This window comes from Sus scrofa, chromosome 1, assembly GCF_054392235.1.
Source record: "Sus scrofa isolate SSC_HxYL_T2T_F1_AM1 chromosome 1, Sscrofa_HxYL_maternal_Yorkshire_Landrace_v2.0, whole genome shotgun sequence".
Taxonomy (NCBI): Eukaryota; Metazoa; Chordata; class Mammalia; order Artiodactyla; family Suidae; genus Sus; species Sus scrofa.
The window spans coordinates 153928625-153942969 of NC_139383.1; the positions used below are offsets into that span (position 1 = coordinate 153928625).

The 14345-nt window shown below is 47.8% G+C and overlaps 1 protein-coding gene across 9 annotated transcripts in view; it reads left to right on the plus strand.

Annotated features, from left to right (window-relative positions):
• The first annotated feature begins 1333 nt into the window (after window positions 1-1333).
• OTUD7A (OTU deubiquitinase 7A) overlaps window positions 1334-14345 on the plus strand; it is a 313215-nt gene continuing 300203 nt past the window's right edge. For all 9 annotated transcript variants that reach the window (XM_085017243.1, XM_021098709.2, XM_085017271.1 and 6 more), the window contains exon 1: window positions 1334-1477. The gene's annotated coding sequence lies outside the window, so the exon portion shown is untranslated. The remainder of the gene's footprint in view (window positions 1478-14345) is intronic.

A 14345-nucleotide genomic window follows, 5' to 3' on the forward strand; every position in this document is an offset into this window, starting at 1 on the left:
GAGTTTACCAAAATTTAAACTGGGAACTTTCAATGGATGAATAAACAAAGTGTGGTACAAATAATGGGATAGTATGCAATAATAAAAAGAATTATTGATATACAACAACATGGGTGAATCTCAAAGGCATAATGGTGAATAAAAAAGTCAGTTTCAAAATGTTGGATATTGCATAATCCTATGTATACAACATTCTCAAAAAGACAAAAATACAGGAATGGAGAATATATCAGTCTTTACCATATGTCAGAATGTATTAGGGTTTGAGGAGGCTATAAAAGGGCATCAGGAGGGAGTTCTCTGGTTGATGTATCCTAATCGTACTGGTGGTTACAGGTTTGAAAACTCACAGAGCTGCATATCCAAAAAATATCAGTTTTACCATACATTAAGATGGCAAATAAATTATTAAACATAATACATATTTAGTAATTTATATAAATAAATTGCTAAACACATATAATGTTTGTGTGTATATGTATACACACACATCCACATTATATACATGTGCACATATATGTATATAATGTTCAAAGCCAAACAAGAAGTCCTACACTAAGTGACACAATTGTCAAAAAATTAATGAGGATGGTAATTAGTAAACTGTAATATACATTATTATTTGGAAGCGGGGGGCGTGGTTATACCCGGAGGGTGATGTGAGAGTGGGTCGAAAGTAGTGGTTAGGCTTTGCTATTAGCGAGAAAGACCATCTGAAGTGGTGTGAAAAAGTATTAAGACGCAGGCAAGAAACGGAAGAGGGCAGGGAGCCGGTTTGAGGCAAAAGGACCAACTTCAGATTAGAAGTGATGCTTTGGCCCGGAAGCAGGGTTTGGGAATAGAGCTGAGGAAATGGATGGGAGAAAGTTTGGGAGGCTTAGGAAGAAAAGAGTGAGCAGGAAGAAATGATAAAGGTCGGCACAGACAGTGTGGGGCAGGGAGACTTGCAAAGGCTGGTTGTTTATACAGCGTTTCCTCCAGTCCCGGAGGCACATGCCTAGAGGCACCTGGAAGGGCCAGTGCCGGAGCGTGGGAACGCAGGCGCAGGGATGCAAACAAGGGCTGCCCAGCGGTCTCTCCGGAGTCCAGGTCCGCTGCGCCCGGGCGGCCGCGAACACGCGCGCTCGGAACAGGTCGGTGGGGTGGGGCGCGCGCACGTCCTCGGGAGGCGGGGGCGGGGCACAGCTGCTGCCGGTGACGTCAGGGGGCGCGCGCGGTGGCTGCGGGCGGAGCCAGGAGGCGGGCGCTGCGCGCGGCCGCGGGCGGAGCGGAGGGGCGCGAGGGGCGGAGCGGAGAGCGGGAGAAGGCGGGGGAGGAGAGGCCCCCGGACCGCGAGCGGCAGCTGGGAGGGGGCCGCGGAATCTGAGCGCCAGCAAACAGCTGATCCGATTTTCCTTTAAAGCGAGAGAAAATGGAAGTCGGGTAGCGGCGGCTGCGGCGCTGCGGGCTGGCGGAGCAGAGCGGCGCGGCGCGGCAGGTGAGACGGCGCTGGCCGCGGTGCTGCCGGCGGCGGTGGGGCTGGGGCCGCGGGCCCCGCAGGTGCGCGGTCCGAGCGCGGCGCCTGGTGCTTCCGCGGCTTCGCGGCGAAGCAGGTGGCCACAGGGCCGGGCTGCCTCGGGACCAGGGCGCGGGGGCACGGTGGTCGCGGGCCCGGCGCGGAGCTCGCCAGCGAGTCTGCATTGCGGGCTCGGCTCTGGAGTCCTCGGGCGCCGCGGCCACCGGCTTCGGCCCGGCGCCGCGCGCGTCTCCCGGGCAGGGCGCGGCGCTCACGCCGGGTCGCAGACGGTGTCTCCTCTGGGCCCCTAAGCTGTCTGCACTGGAACGTGATGCCAGGCCCGGGGGCACCGGTCCCTCGGTCCGGGTGCGCGCGCCGGGGTCCCGGGGCACTGGCAGACTCCCAGGCATGGCCGGGCAGCAGCGCGTGAGGCCGCCAGCCGGTTCCCGGGCTGTGGCTGCGTGGGCCATCGCGGCCCGATGCGCCGCTCGCTCTTTCCACTGGGTCTGGCCGGACAGCGGGGGAACGGTTAATGCAATTTGGCTGTGAACCCGGAGGCCTTCTCCAGTATCTTCCCACTGGAGGGGGGAATGTTGCATCTGCTCTGCTTTAAGTGCTCCTTTAAATTCGGGAGATGTCAGTGATGTCATCATTAACAAAAACTTTCCTTCATTGGACACCACCGCTCAAGTGCACCCTCCTCCTGTGCAGCTATTGCAGCCCTTTGAGAATCTTTGCAACAAAATGGATTTGCCTTTGCTCTCGAAACTTGCCAGCTTTACACAGGCGAAAACAGTTTTTATTTTTATTTCTTGGCTTGAGAGTGAATAGATTTGAGAGTGGCTGAAAGGAAACTTGTTAGATCCCCACAGATCTGGGAAACACTTCAACCACATCACATGCATCCAGGGGAAAGTCATGCATGACCCTTAAGTGGTTATTACCTGGCTTTAATTTTTATAAATGAAAGTGAGCCATGAGATGAAAACAAGATATTGTTATGTTCAAGGTGGCAGATGATGTTTTCAGGAAAAGGTAGACAGTGTGGCCTAGATCTTCACAGGCCTTGATTGCTTTAGGAAAATCTGCAGGTCTTCCTCTCCTTCACCCCTCCCCCTCCCCCACCAGGATGGGTCTGGGAGTCACCTGCCCTGGAGAAAGTCTGGGACCCTCCATGCCTTTCCTTTCCTTACCGCAACAGCTCTGGGGCCCACAAGCCTCCAAGGCCAATTCAACACCTGAAGAGGGTTGAGAGCGTGCAGAGGCTAATACCAACCTGCACAGCACAGAAAGCTCTGAAGGAATTTCCCCCCTAAGTGCCAACATCTTGCCATCATCATTGTGTATGAGAGTTCCATTAGTACTGACTGTTATGGGAACACAAGTAAGCAAGTTCCCAAGACAGTTGCATATCTACTCAAGCCTATCATAACGAAACGTATTCAATGAGGGACAACAAATATTGACATTTGTGAATTTAATAATTAATGAATTCTCCTCATTGGTTCAAATAAACATGCCTTAAATTATTAGTGTGATGATATTGAGTCTGTCAAGAATTTAATACCACAGGCCCCACAGAAGTTTGAGTCTGGTCAGGAAGGTGAAGCCTTCAAACCCGGGATTGATGAGAAGAAACCTTTGGCCTTGACATTCAGCATGGTGGCAGTGATGGCGTCTTGCCACATGTGGGTCTCAGCCTGGATCCTGTATGGCAGTTGTCACCTTAGGGAGTAGCTGGAGGCCTTCAGCCATAGTGAAGATGAAGGCTAGAGTCTCTGAAAAGCTGAACTGTCTGTTCTCCCCTTGTGGGGAGGGGGAGGGGCATACCCCTCTAAAGGAGCAGTGTGTGCCTGGCCTTTCCCCTCCTGAGGTTGCCAGATTTATTCACCGTGGCAAGGCTGAGTGTGACACGAAGCCTTGTAGCAGAATTGCCTCCAAATGTGTGTCTTTTCAGTGGCTTTGCCCATGCTGTATACAGTTGCTTTAAAACTTGACCTCTTAAGTCATGGCTGAGATTTTTCTATAATGAAAGTAGTCTCAATAGTAATGCAATTGGCTTTTGAGCCTCTGAACTCTTTAAAATTGAGTCTGTGAAACCACTCTGGCCACAGATCCATTTATTTTTCACCGAAAGACCTGTGAAAATATTCACTGTAATGTTTTTGATTTAACTCATTGTGGTACTTGTTAAAATACAGATACAAGTATTTCCACTAAATCTTGAGGTATTAGCTACTTTTTCCCTAAAAATTTCAAATATCATCACTTGAAAGCCTCTTCATCCCCCTTTTATGGTTAGAGTATCATATCTTCCTATTCTAAGAAGCCAAAACTGCCTTGGGTTTTCTTGTTCCTTTTTGATCTTAAGGTCGTTTAAATTCCTGTTTTAGGCCTGGAGCATAAAGGCTGAGTCAGCTCCCGAGGGGCCAGCAGGGGGCGTGCTAAATGCATCGTGGTGGACCTCTACCTGAGCCACCTTGGGAAAGGATGGAGAGTCCCCAAACTCGGTGTGTGTGTGTGTGCCTGTGTGCCTGCCTGTCTATCAAGAGCTGGAAATTGAAGGAAGGGTGTACTTTGGCCAGAGAATGTGGGCCTCCCTCCATAGGGCAGGGAGATGGCTTTAATAGCTCTGTGACTTTGGAGAATGATGGTTGGTCCTAGTGTGAAGATTCAGGGCCTGCTCAGACTGCAGGAGGGAAAGTGTTGACTGAAGGAGGAGTGACTTGGCCTCCTGGAACTCCCCGCCTGCATCTTGGTCCTGGCAGGGACAGAATAGTACCAGCTAGGACAGCCAGTGGAAATGCTCCCCCCGCCCCCCAATCATGTTTTCTCTTGGGTTTGACAGCTATTGACTTAAACCCTGGTACTCTGTCAGTGGCACTTCCTAGGGTGGTTATTTTCCTGCCTTGCCAGGGTTATTGGCTTCAAGTTTCTCTTATGGAGAAAAGCAAATGTGGAATCCTGTCTGTTTCTTTGCTGGAAAAAAATGAAAACAGGAGGGAAGAGGCACCTTTGTACTCACTTAAATGTGCTGAGTCTGGTTTTAAGTGTGTGCCATGTTACTCATCAGAAAGTTCCTGGTAAGGCTAGAGAGGTGAGTGCCTATAGGGAGGGTCTTCTTGCCATGCTGGGATGGGCGTGTCCCAGGGCATCTGGATGTGGTCTGAAAACCAAGACCCAGACATCCTCCCCAGGTTCCTCATGAAAACACACACTTGGATGGAATAGGTCTTCTACTAGACAACTGTCCAAATGCTATGACTGGATATTTCTTTATACTACTTCTTTTTTTGGCTGGACCTTCAGCATGTGGAAGTTCCTGGGCCAGGGATCAAATCTGAGCTGCAGCTGCAGCTAACACCAGCTCCTTAACCCACTGCACCAGGCCAGGGATCAAATCCTTGCCTCAGCAGCGACCTGAGCCACTGCAGAGACAATGCTGGATCCTTTAACCTGCTGTGCCACATTGGGAACTCTTATTTCTTTATTCTGTCAAAAATGCATGTGAAATCAAACTCTTGATTTCAAAGGGGCAGGTGGAAATTACTGTTCAGCTTGGTGCCTCATTTGGAGCATTTTAGGTGACTAGGGGGGATGTGCCATTCCATTAAAGGGGGCACCAGATCCTTTTGGGAGCTGTCCATCCCTGAAGACGACCACAGAGTATCCTACTCAGAGGGAATCCTGAGAGCCATAGGCATTGGAAGGAGGCAGAACACGCTGATTCCTTTTTATGGTATATCCCACTTGAAAACATTTTGCCCTTGAAACGTGAATGTGGAGTTTCCTTTGCCCTTGGTAGACTGCCGTGTCTGCCAAGTAATCTGTCTGTCAGACCAGGAATGAGATGGCTTTAACATATATGAGACGGAGTAGGCCAGGAAGGAGCTGCCATTACCACTCTTTGAGGATGGAGGTCTTTACCATTCATAGTAACAGACTGGATCCATGGGTTGAAAACTAGTTTTAAAAATACTGAAAATGAGAGATAGGCTGATGCTGCTGGTGTTGTGGAGGTGTGTTTAGTTGGTTGGCTTGCATATGGTATCTCTTGGGGCAGGGGCTGGGTTGTCAGTAGTAAAGACTGGGATTAGGAGGGAGTGGACCATGCATTTCCTCCTGCAGTAGCCACGCTGGCCACCTTGGACAGGGCATGGCTCCATCATTCTCTAGGCCACTGGTGAGAAAAGGAGAGAGTCGATCTCGCATGTCTCCAAGGCCTCATCTAGTAAAACTGCATGATCCCACAAATCCCTTGTGCTTGCTCTTATAGATGCTCTCCACTAGCTCACATTCTGATAAGTCAAGTGTACCTTTGTGCTAATGTAAGTTCTAAATACATATCTCTTGGTTTTAGCAGATAAGTCTAAAGTAAACTCATTTTCTCAGTTTGAAGGATTTTGAGTCTCTTTTTGCAAAGAAGTATTTCCCGTTTGAGCTTAGTTTATTCTTACATGCTTTTCCTTATAAATGTGATGGATAGTTGATGTCCAGTTGAATATGCTTGCCTAAGATGCTGTATTACCTTTTATGAAATTTGAAGGGAGACTGCTGAAATTCTTTTTCTTTTCTGTTTCATTCAAGTGTTTCATTAGATCACTGCAGAGTTTCACATGGTCCTAGGGATGGGTGTGAAGAGACCCACTCATCCCTTAGTGAGACTGTTTCTTAGCTACAGGGATGAGTTTAGGGGTGGTTGTCCCAGTGCTCTCCCTGCCAGCTTGGGTCTTGCTACCACTGTGAAGATCCCAGCTCTGCTGCCCTGGGACTAACACTCCAAGGATTTATCCAGATCATCTCTGTGATTCCATTTTAGAAATTGCCTATGACATGGGGCTATCCTGGATCTTAAAGGAAGCTTGGGACTGGCCAGGCATGTCCAGACTTGTGGATGAGACCGCACAAAAGACTGTGTCCTGGGATGTCATGTGCCTCCTGCCCCACAGCCCCCCTCAACCCCCCTGCCCCATGGTTGAGTCAGTACCCTTTTATCTTGGGAGTTCAAAGGCCACTGTGATAGTCCATTTCCCCACTGTTCCTCTAGTGGTGATGGGAAGCTTGGAGAATATGTGTATTATTGAAGTATGGAGCAACACAATTAAAAAAAAATTGTTCAACATCTACATTGTCAACTTTTTTCTTTTTAAAATGTATAAATTTGAATATTTATTTTGCTAGTCATTTTTTTTCTTTAAATTTTTTTTATTGAAGTATAGTTGATTCACAATATCATGTTAGTTTCAGGTATGCAGCCCTGATTATACATTTTTGTAGTCTTCAGATTATCTTGCCTTATAGAATATTACAAAATTACAGCAAAAGGACCCTTACTGGGCGGTAGGTCCTTGTTAATTATCTGTTTTATATATAGTTGTAGGTATATGGTAACCCCAACTTCCTAATTTATCCCTCCCGCTACCACCCTTTCCCCTTTGGTAATGGTAAGATTGATTTCTAAGTTTCTGAGTATCTATCTGTTTTGGAAGTAAGTTCATTTGTATCTTTTTTTTTTCTGAATTACTTCACTCAGTAAAATTAACTCTAAGTCCATCCATGTTGCCGCAAATGACATTATTTCATGCTTTTTGATGACTAACATTCCATCATGTACATGTACCACATCTTCTCTATCCAGTCCTCTGTCGAAAGACACTTAGGTTGCTTCCATGTCTTGGCTATTGTAAATAGCCAATGAACAGTGCTACCCTGAGCATTGGGGTGTTTTGCCGGTCTTTTAAATATCATGCTGTCTCTTGAAAAAAAAATCATCCCTGAACAGGGGAAAAAAATGGACAAGTTCCAGCCAATTTGGATGGGGTGACCAGCGGTGTGACTGTGGGTGCAGTCCGAGGTGGCCCCCAAGGGGAAAATCTCTGCTCTGGCCCTCGTGCAGGTTTGGGGGGAGGACTGGGTGAGAGCATGCTCAGTGAGTTCTTCAGTTCTAAAGAGCTCAGTCGTTCTAGTAAAAGGCACTCACCACTAGCCTGGTTTCCCTGCCTCGTCAGTTTGTCAGTTGATGGATTTACCCTTTACACTTATAGCTGAAATCCCAGCTTAGAGGAACTTGCTTTAACTTTTTTTTGGAGGGGAATAAGGTGGCCTGGGTGAGAAGGAGGGGGGACCTTCTATGGCAGTGATTCTTGTCGTTTATCCGTAATTGTTGGCGAGCTCTGTGATAACAGGCTAAAGGAAGTTCCTCCAATTTGGAGAAGACTAAAGACTCCCTGGGAACTGGGCTGCATCTCCCACCTCCGGGATGCTGTTGGGCATGTGACTAGCAGGCCCCCGAGGGCTCATTAGGTGGAGCATGCAGACTGTACTTTCTCACCCTGGAGTTGATGAAGGATTAGTCTTTTGCATGGACAACTGAGGGGTGAAAGAAAGGAAAGAGAAAAACATTCCAAAGGTGGAGTCCTGCCAGTCCCATGCCAATAAGGGACAGTGACTGTGGCCTCAGGCTTTGCCAGCATGGGTGGTCCTGGCATTGACCCCCTGGGGAGGTGTGTGGCCAGCCCTGTGTCTACACTGCTCTCCTCACCCAAAGTGAGCCCCCGGAAGGGTTTTCTGTTCTTCCTAAGACCAGGTGCATCCTTGTCATCAGTGGAGGATGCAGAAGTCCCTGCCTCCTTAGGGACGTGCAAGCCCCTGTGGGGGGAGGTGGCTTTTTCCAGCCCTGCTGCTTACCAGGTTACACAGAAGCTCCGTGGCTGTTTCACTTGGCACTGTGGCGAGCATATTCTGGGAGCCTGTGGTCTGGACTTGTGGGGGTGGGGACAGTTTGTAAGGTCTGACTTGTCTGAGGTGTGGACAGTGGACTGGGCCCTCAGGGCCATCTGGTTCCAAATGGCCAGCAGATTCTCAGTTTTTAGGCCTGGGTATGTGGTTAGCCTCATCTCCCCAGGGTCGACTGCCTGCCAGCATCTCCTAAGGTTTCTCCTTCCCAAGTTGACTGACCCCACGAACATTCTGGAGGTCACTGTGTTCAGACATGCATTATCACAGAGGACTCGTAAGACTGCAGGGCTCAGGGGAGGGGTGATACAGGCAAGAAATTCCACTGCTTTTGCATTGAGGGTTTACCAAAAGAAGATACTCTGTTGCTGCATTAAAAAAAACAAAAAAAACCTTTTTATTTTTGGCTGTGCCTGCAGAATGCAGAAGTTCCCAGACCAGGGATTGAACATGTGCCACAGTGACAACACAGGATCCTTCACCTGCTGTGCCACCTGGGAACCCCCACTGCTGCATTTAAATTAGGAGGTATTGTAGAGGTTGCAGACCACCACATAAAGCGATCACATGAATTTTTTGGTTTCCCAGTGCATGTAAAATTTGGGTTTATGCTATAATATAGTTTATTATGTATGGAATAGCATAAATCTAAAAAATATAAATGCCTTAATTTTAAAATACTTTATGGCTAAAAAATGCTAACCATTATCTGATGATGCAGGGTTGCCGCACACCTTCTGTTGGTAAAAAATGCAGTATCTGTGAAGCACGGTGAAGCAAAATGCAATTAAATGAGGTCGCTTGCACTAGGCTGTGGAGTGACTGAGGGACAGGCAGGAAATTCGGCCATGGCTGTGGAGGAGCATCTGTGTGGCCCTTGCTGTCCATGATGTAATGGCTGGGCTGGGCCTGCTGGGGGAGAACCTCTGGCCCAGGCCTCCACCTTGCACACATCTCTAGCCCTCTGTTTTGCAGTTGAGGTGTAGATATATGGCTGTCTGACCTCTGATACCTCATTCAAGTCCATGATTCTGGGCCCAGTAATCGCCTCATTCTCTCCAAGTAGTGACTAATCAGGGGAAAGAAAGCCCCATTCATTGCTGGGAGAGAACAGCTAGGGGAAATTAAGCATCTCTTAAAATGCCTGATTTATGTAATTTATATCTGTTTTCTCAGGCCGAGGAGACTATGAAGCATTTTAAGAAATATTTATAATTAGAAAAGGGTTGTATGGACAGCATCCCTCCTTCTGACCAGCGTCTCCTAAGGTTTCTCCTCCCAAGTTGACTGACCCCCAAGGAGGCCCCCAGTGAGAAGGCTGTACCATGGCCCTGTGTTCAAAATAGGCTCCTCACGTGCATTTGTGAAATGCATTTAATAGCCCTGTGGGAATTAAAATTAGAAATTTAATTATTCTTTCTGGAATTGTTTAGCTCCCTTGAGTTCAAAAGTGTGAGAGTTGAGAATGTGGCTCATGTAAAATTTGACACATTTTCAAACTTGAGCCCCCAATTTGTACCATGCAATAGTAACAAAAGCCGGGTTATTTACCAGTTTACTTTGATCTGACACAGGGCAGATTGTCTGTTCTCTGGGGAGGTATAGTTTCACATTTTCTGTTTTATGTATCTGTATCTATATCTATATCTATATCTATATCTATATCTATATCTATATCTATATCTATATCTATATATCTATATCATAGACACCAGACGCCTATGCTGTCTTAGAGAATATTGGCTACATCTGTTTAATGAGGCAAATAAGTGCACTCCAGATTTTAAAAAACCCTCCTTCCCACATCCCCTTTCCCTGTCTGGGGTTGCAGAGGGGCCTTGAAGAAGGAAGGCCTGCATTGTCAACGGCACAGCCAGGGATGAGGGACTATAGGGCTACACTTCCTTTGGGCCTCCTGCCATATCCCTACAACTGTGCTGCCCTCTCTGGTCCCCTGACCAGGACTACTCTCTTGCTCTCTACCACAACTCTCTCATGGGCTCTTTTCCCTGCTCCAGAGAGACCCCAAGGGGCTTCTGGGGCCTCTGGCCTCCCCCCAGAGGAAGATCCCCTGTCACCTGCCTCACCGTTATTTCAGTTTGGCAAGAGAGTAAGATCTACCCAGCTTCCTGAAACAGAGCAGACCATGATGCTGTGATAGGCAGGTCTGCCCCAATGGATTGAATGTTTTCTTTTAAGTGATTAGCCTTCTCTGTCAATGTCCCCTTTTTGTTCTCCCTCCTGCAAAAGTTTCCAGAGAAGGAACTGAACCATTGTACCCTTGATGAGAAAATGGAGGTTCACAGTTCAAGGCTGCTGTCTCAATGAGACAGCCCTTTATGAGAGTGGAAGGTCTATGGCCCTCCCCCTCCCACTCCCATGCTCTGTGTGCCCTTGGGGTGCATTCTGGAGGCCAGGTGTGGGACCCTGGAGAGAGGGGAGGGTGGGCATTACTAAAAACAGGCTTGCAATCAAGTATGGACCCTCTGTGGTAAGGCAATGCCCATGTCACCAGACAGGGGGAAAGTCAAGTGTTCAAGGGAGTGGTGGAGCTGTCTGGAGTCAAACCTAGACTCTGACCCTCCCACCCCACCCCAAAGTGTGCATTCTTCTTGTCACAGTCTTCTTTACAGGGAGGAAGAGAAGCAGAGACGTTTTTGGAGCAGAAAGGCACTTTGGCCATCCACTCCCCAATGTGTTGGGACCTGTCTAAATTCACAGAGCTGCTGGGCCAGCAGCAGGGCGGACCAGGTTCCTGATGTCCCTTCCTATCACTCTCTCATGTTGCCCAAAAGACAGGCAGTGACATTTTGCCCCAGGTTCCTGGTGATACCTTGGACCAGTGGGGAACGGCATGAGAAAGCCCCTCTGGAATGGACATCTTGTTGCCCCAACAGCAGATCTCCCCTGAGGGTCCTGGGTGCTGGCCTGGCCTGAGCATGCGTGATAGAAGGACAACGAGGATTCTGTGTGATCTTTGGGTAGTTCTTAGGTTGGAGGCGGGGCCACAGGTATTGGCATCACGTGGGTGGAGCCCAGCCAGGTGGGAGCCAAGCTTCCTCAGGGTGGCTGGGAAGGGTGGGGGGGGTCCAGGACTCAGGCACATGCTCGGGGAGGAGCCCTTCACAGACCCAGCTTTGGTTTCTTTATCTAGACATGAAGCTGTACTTTGCAAGTTGTTTAAAACTATACAAACGGAAGAAACAATTTGGGGAATTTAAAAAAACATTTTTATTATAGTTGCTTTTCAGAAGCAAGAATAAAAACCTGGAGGAAATGTAGAAAAGAGCATGCCTTTTGGAGACGAGTAGAATTTTGCCTGAAGCTGATGGATGCCCCCCATTGGCCCATAGCCTTTTGCTGCTGGCCCAGGAAGCTGATGCTAGACTCTTGGACTTAACGCAGGCAGGGGTCGGCTGTGATCAGGCTGTGGTATGAGGCTGTGTGCCTGTTCCCGGGGACTGCGCCACATCCTTCCCACGGCTTTCCCTTTCCCCAATCCCTGAGTGTTTCCAGGCATTTGACCCAGGTTAGCCAGTGAGTGTTGCTGGGTGGACTGGTGGAGTGGGGCCAGATCAGGCCCCTTCCCAGACCACCTAGTGCCCTTGTACTCACTCTGTCCAGCCATCCCATGGGGTCCTGCATCCCCAACATGCTCTGCTTTCCAGGGTCTAGAGGAGAGGTTGTGGACACCCAAGTGTCTGTAGAAGAGCTCCTAAGTGCTCAGGCCAGCCGGGGTGAGTCGCCGCCATCCCCAGACCCCTGGAGGCAGGGATGTGGGAGAGGCTGTGCTTTGAGGCCAGACCTGCCGAGTTCAGTTTACATGGCTCTGCCTCCTGTTCTGAGTCCCTGGCTGGGTCAGGTCATCTCCCAGCAGATGACAGTAGTTCAGGGCCCCTGTCGGCTCTCTGCAGCGTATCTTTCAGCTCCTCTACCCTCAGAACAGATTCCTGCCTAGCTGGGTGTTCATTCCTTTCTATCAGGGTTGGGAAAAGATTTGTCCCATCGATGGGGCTTTGGGGGACTTTGGGGAGGGGTCTCACTACTTCGAGCCACCATTTCCACATCTGGAAGGAGGGTGAGCCCAGGCACTTTGCACGTTGTTGCAAGGACCACAGAGACTGGTGGACAGGTGCTTGTGTGGATACCAGAGAGAGGCTGCCCTTGAAATAGAGGGGCTCCTCCAGGAACTTCAGAGCACAAGCACTACCTTCCTGAACTCATGGGATGCTCCAGGATAGAGGGCAGCCTGGACCCTAGGACACTCACCAGAATTCACTGTGAATTTTGCTTTTTAGAAAACCCAACGATTGATTCTTCAAACCTTTGTCATTGACATTCTTTTTTTTTTTTTTTTTTTTTTTTTTTTGCTGCTGTGCCTGTGGCATGTGGAAGAAGTTCCCAGGCTAGGGATGGAACATGTGCCACAGCAGCAACCCAAGCAAAAGTGGTAACAACACCAGGCCACCAGGGAACTCACTCAGTGTTCATTTTTTAAAGACTATTGATGAGATCAGTTGACATGTTGGGGGAAGGGGAGTTGAGAGGTAGGAGGCCTGTTTGACTCCACTTTCCTCTTGGTGTTTTGAGTAGAAACGCTTTGTTTTGGAGAAACTTTTTGTAAAACATGTTCATTGAGAAATAGTGAAATCTGGGAAGACAAAATATGGAACTGGCCACATCCTGTCTCCAGCACTATAGAATTGGCCAGAGGGCAGGTATTGCTCCATAGAAATAGAGCTGTACTATGTTTTACTCTTTTTCCTTTGCTTATTCAATTTTTTAAAAAACTAGAAAGCCAATATTTGCACTGGTTAACAGAATTTAAGCAAAACAAGAGTGTATAGTAAAATATGAGTCATTTTCTTATCTCAGGTCCCATCCCTCTCACAAGAGGCACAGCTGTTAATTGCCCCAATGTATCTTTCTAGGAGTATTCTGTGGATGCCTAAGTATGTATATTTTTTTTCCCTCTGGTTTTAACACATAGAAGCATGCAGTGTTCTCCCCTTTCCTTTTTTCTCAACTAATCATGTTGGAGATGGTTGCATGTTTAGTCTATCGAATGTGCTATTTAAAATAAAATGTATTCATTTAAATTTTTATTTAATAGTGAAGGATTTGCTGAAATGTAAGCTAAGTGTCTTCTATCTTAGAGTTCTAAGAATGTCCATTTCCTGGGTTGGGTGGGCCAGCCTGTGGTAACCAACATAAGCACATAACCCCAGGTTACGTGGTGGCTGGCCCCTCTGAGGTGGCAGTTCCTGCAGCAGGGCTGGTCCATGAGCCGGAAGCAGTATCCGCCTGTCCCTCCACACACAGCCATGCGGGTTAGTCAGGCACTCAGGAACAAGAGGAAATAGATTGGGAAGAAGCTAGAGTCACCATTCTTGCTGTAAAGTGAGGGGAAAACTATGGAATACATGTTTGCCAGCTGCCTTGAGTGGTAATCAGCTCAGTTCTGCTTTGAAAGATGATTCAAGTACATGCCTGCTCTTCTTCCCACCACCCTCCCATCTTTCCTGTCTTATTTGCGTTACCATTCTTTTCTTTAGGTTGTCTAGACTTACACCATTTGTTCTCTTGTAGGTGACCTCAAGTTTCCACGGTTACCTGGTCTTTTTCCTATGTTCAGATGGATTCCAGTCCATTATCTGTAATTCTAGAGGAATTCCTAAGGCCTTTCTTTCATTATTATTTTTTTTTTTAGCTGTCTTTTTAAAAAATTCAAGTATTGATTGTTGATATTGTTTTTTGTTTGTTTTTTTTTTCCTTTTCTTTTTAGGGCTGCACCTGCCTTAAGCCTATGGAAGTTCCCAGGCTAGGGGTCTAATCAGAGCCGCAGCCACCAGCATGTGCCATAGCCACAGCAACGCTGCATCCTTAACCCACTGAGCGACGTCGGGGATCAGACCCACATCCTCATGGATATTAGTCGGGTTCATAACCAGCTGAACCACAATGGATACTCCCTAATTTAAGTATTGTTGATTTATAATGTAGTATTAATTTCTGCAGTACAGCAGAGTGATTCAATTATATACACACACACTCTCTTTTTTTAAATATATTCTTTTCCATTCTGGGTTTATCATAGGACGTTGAATATAGTTCT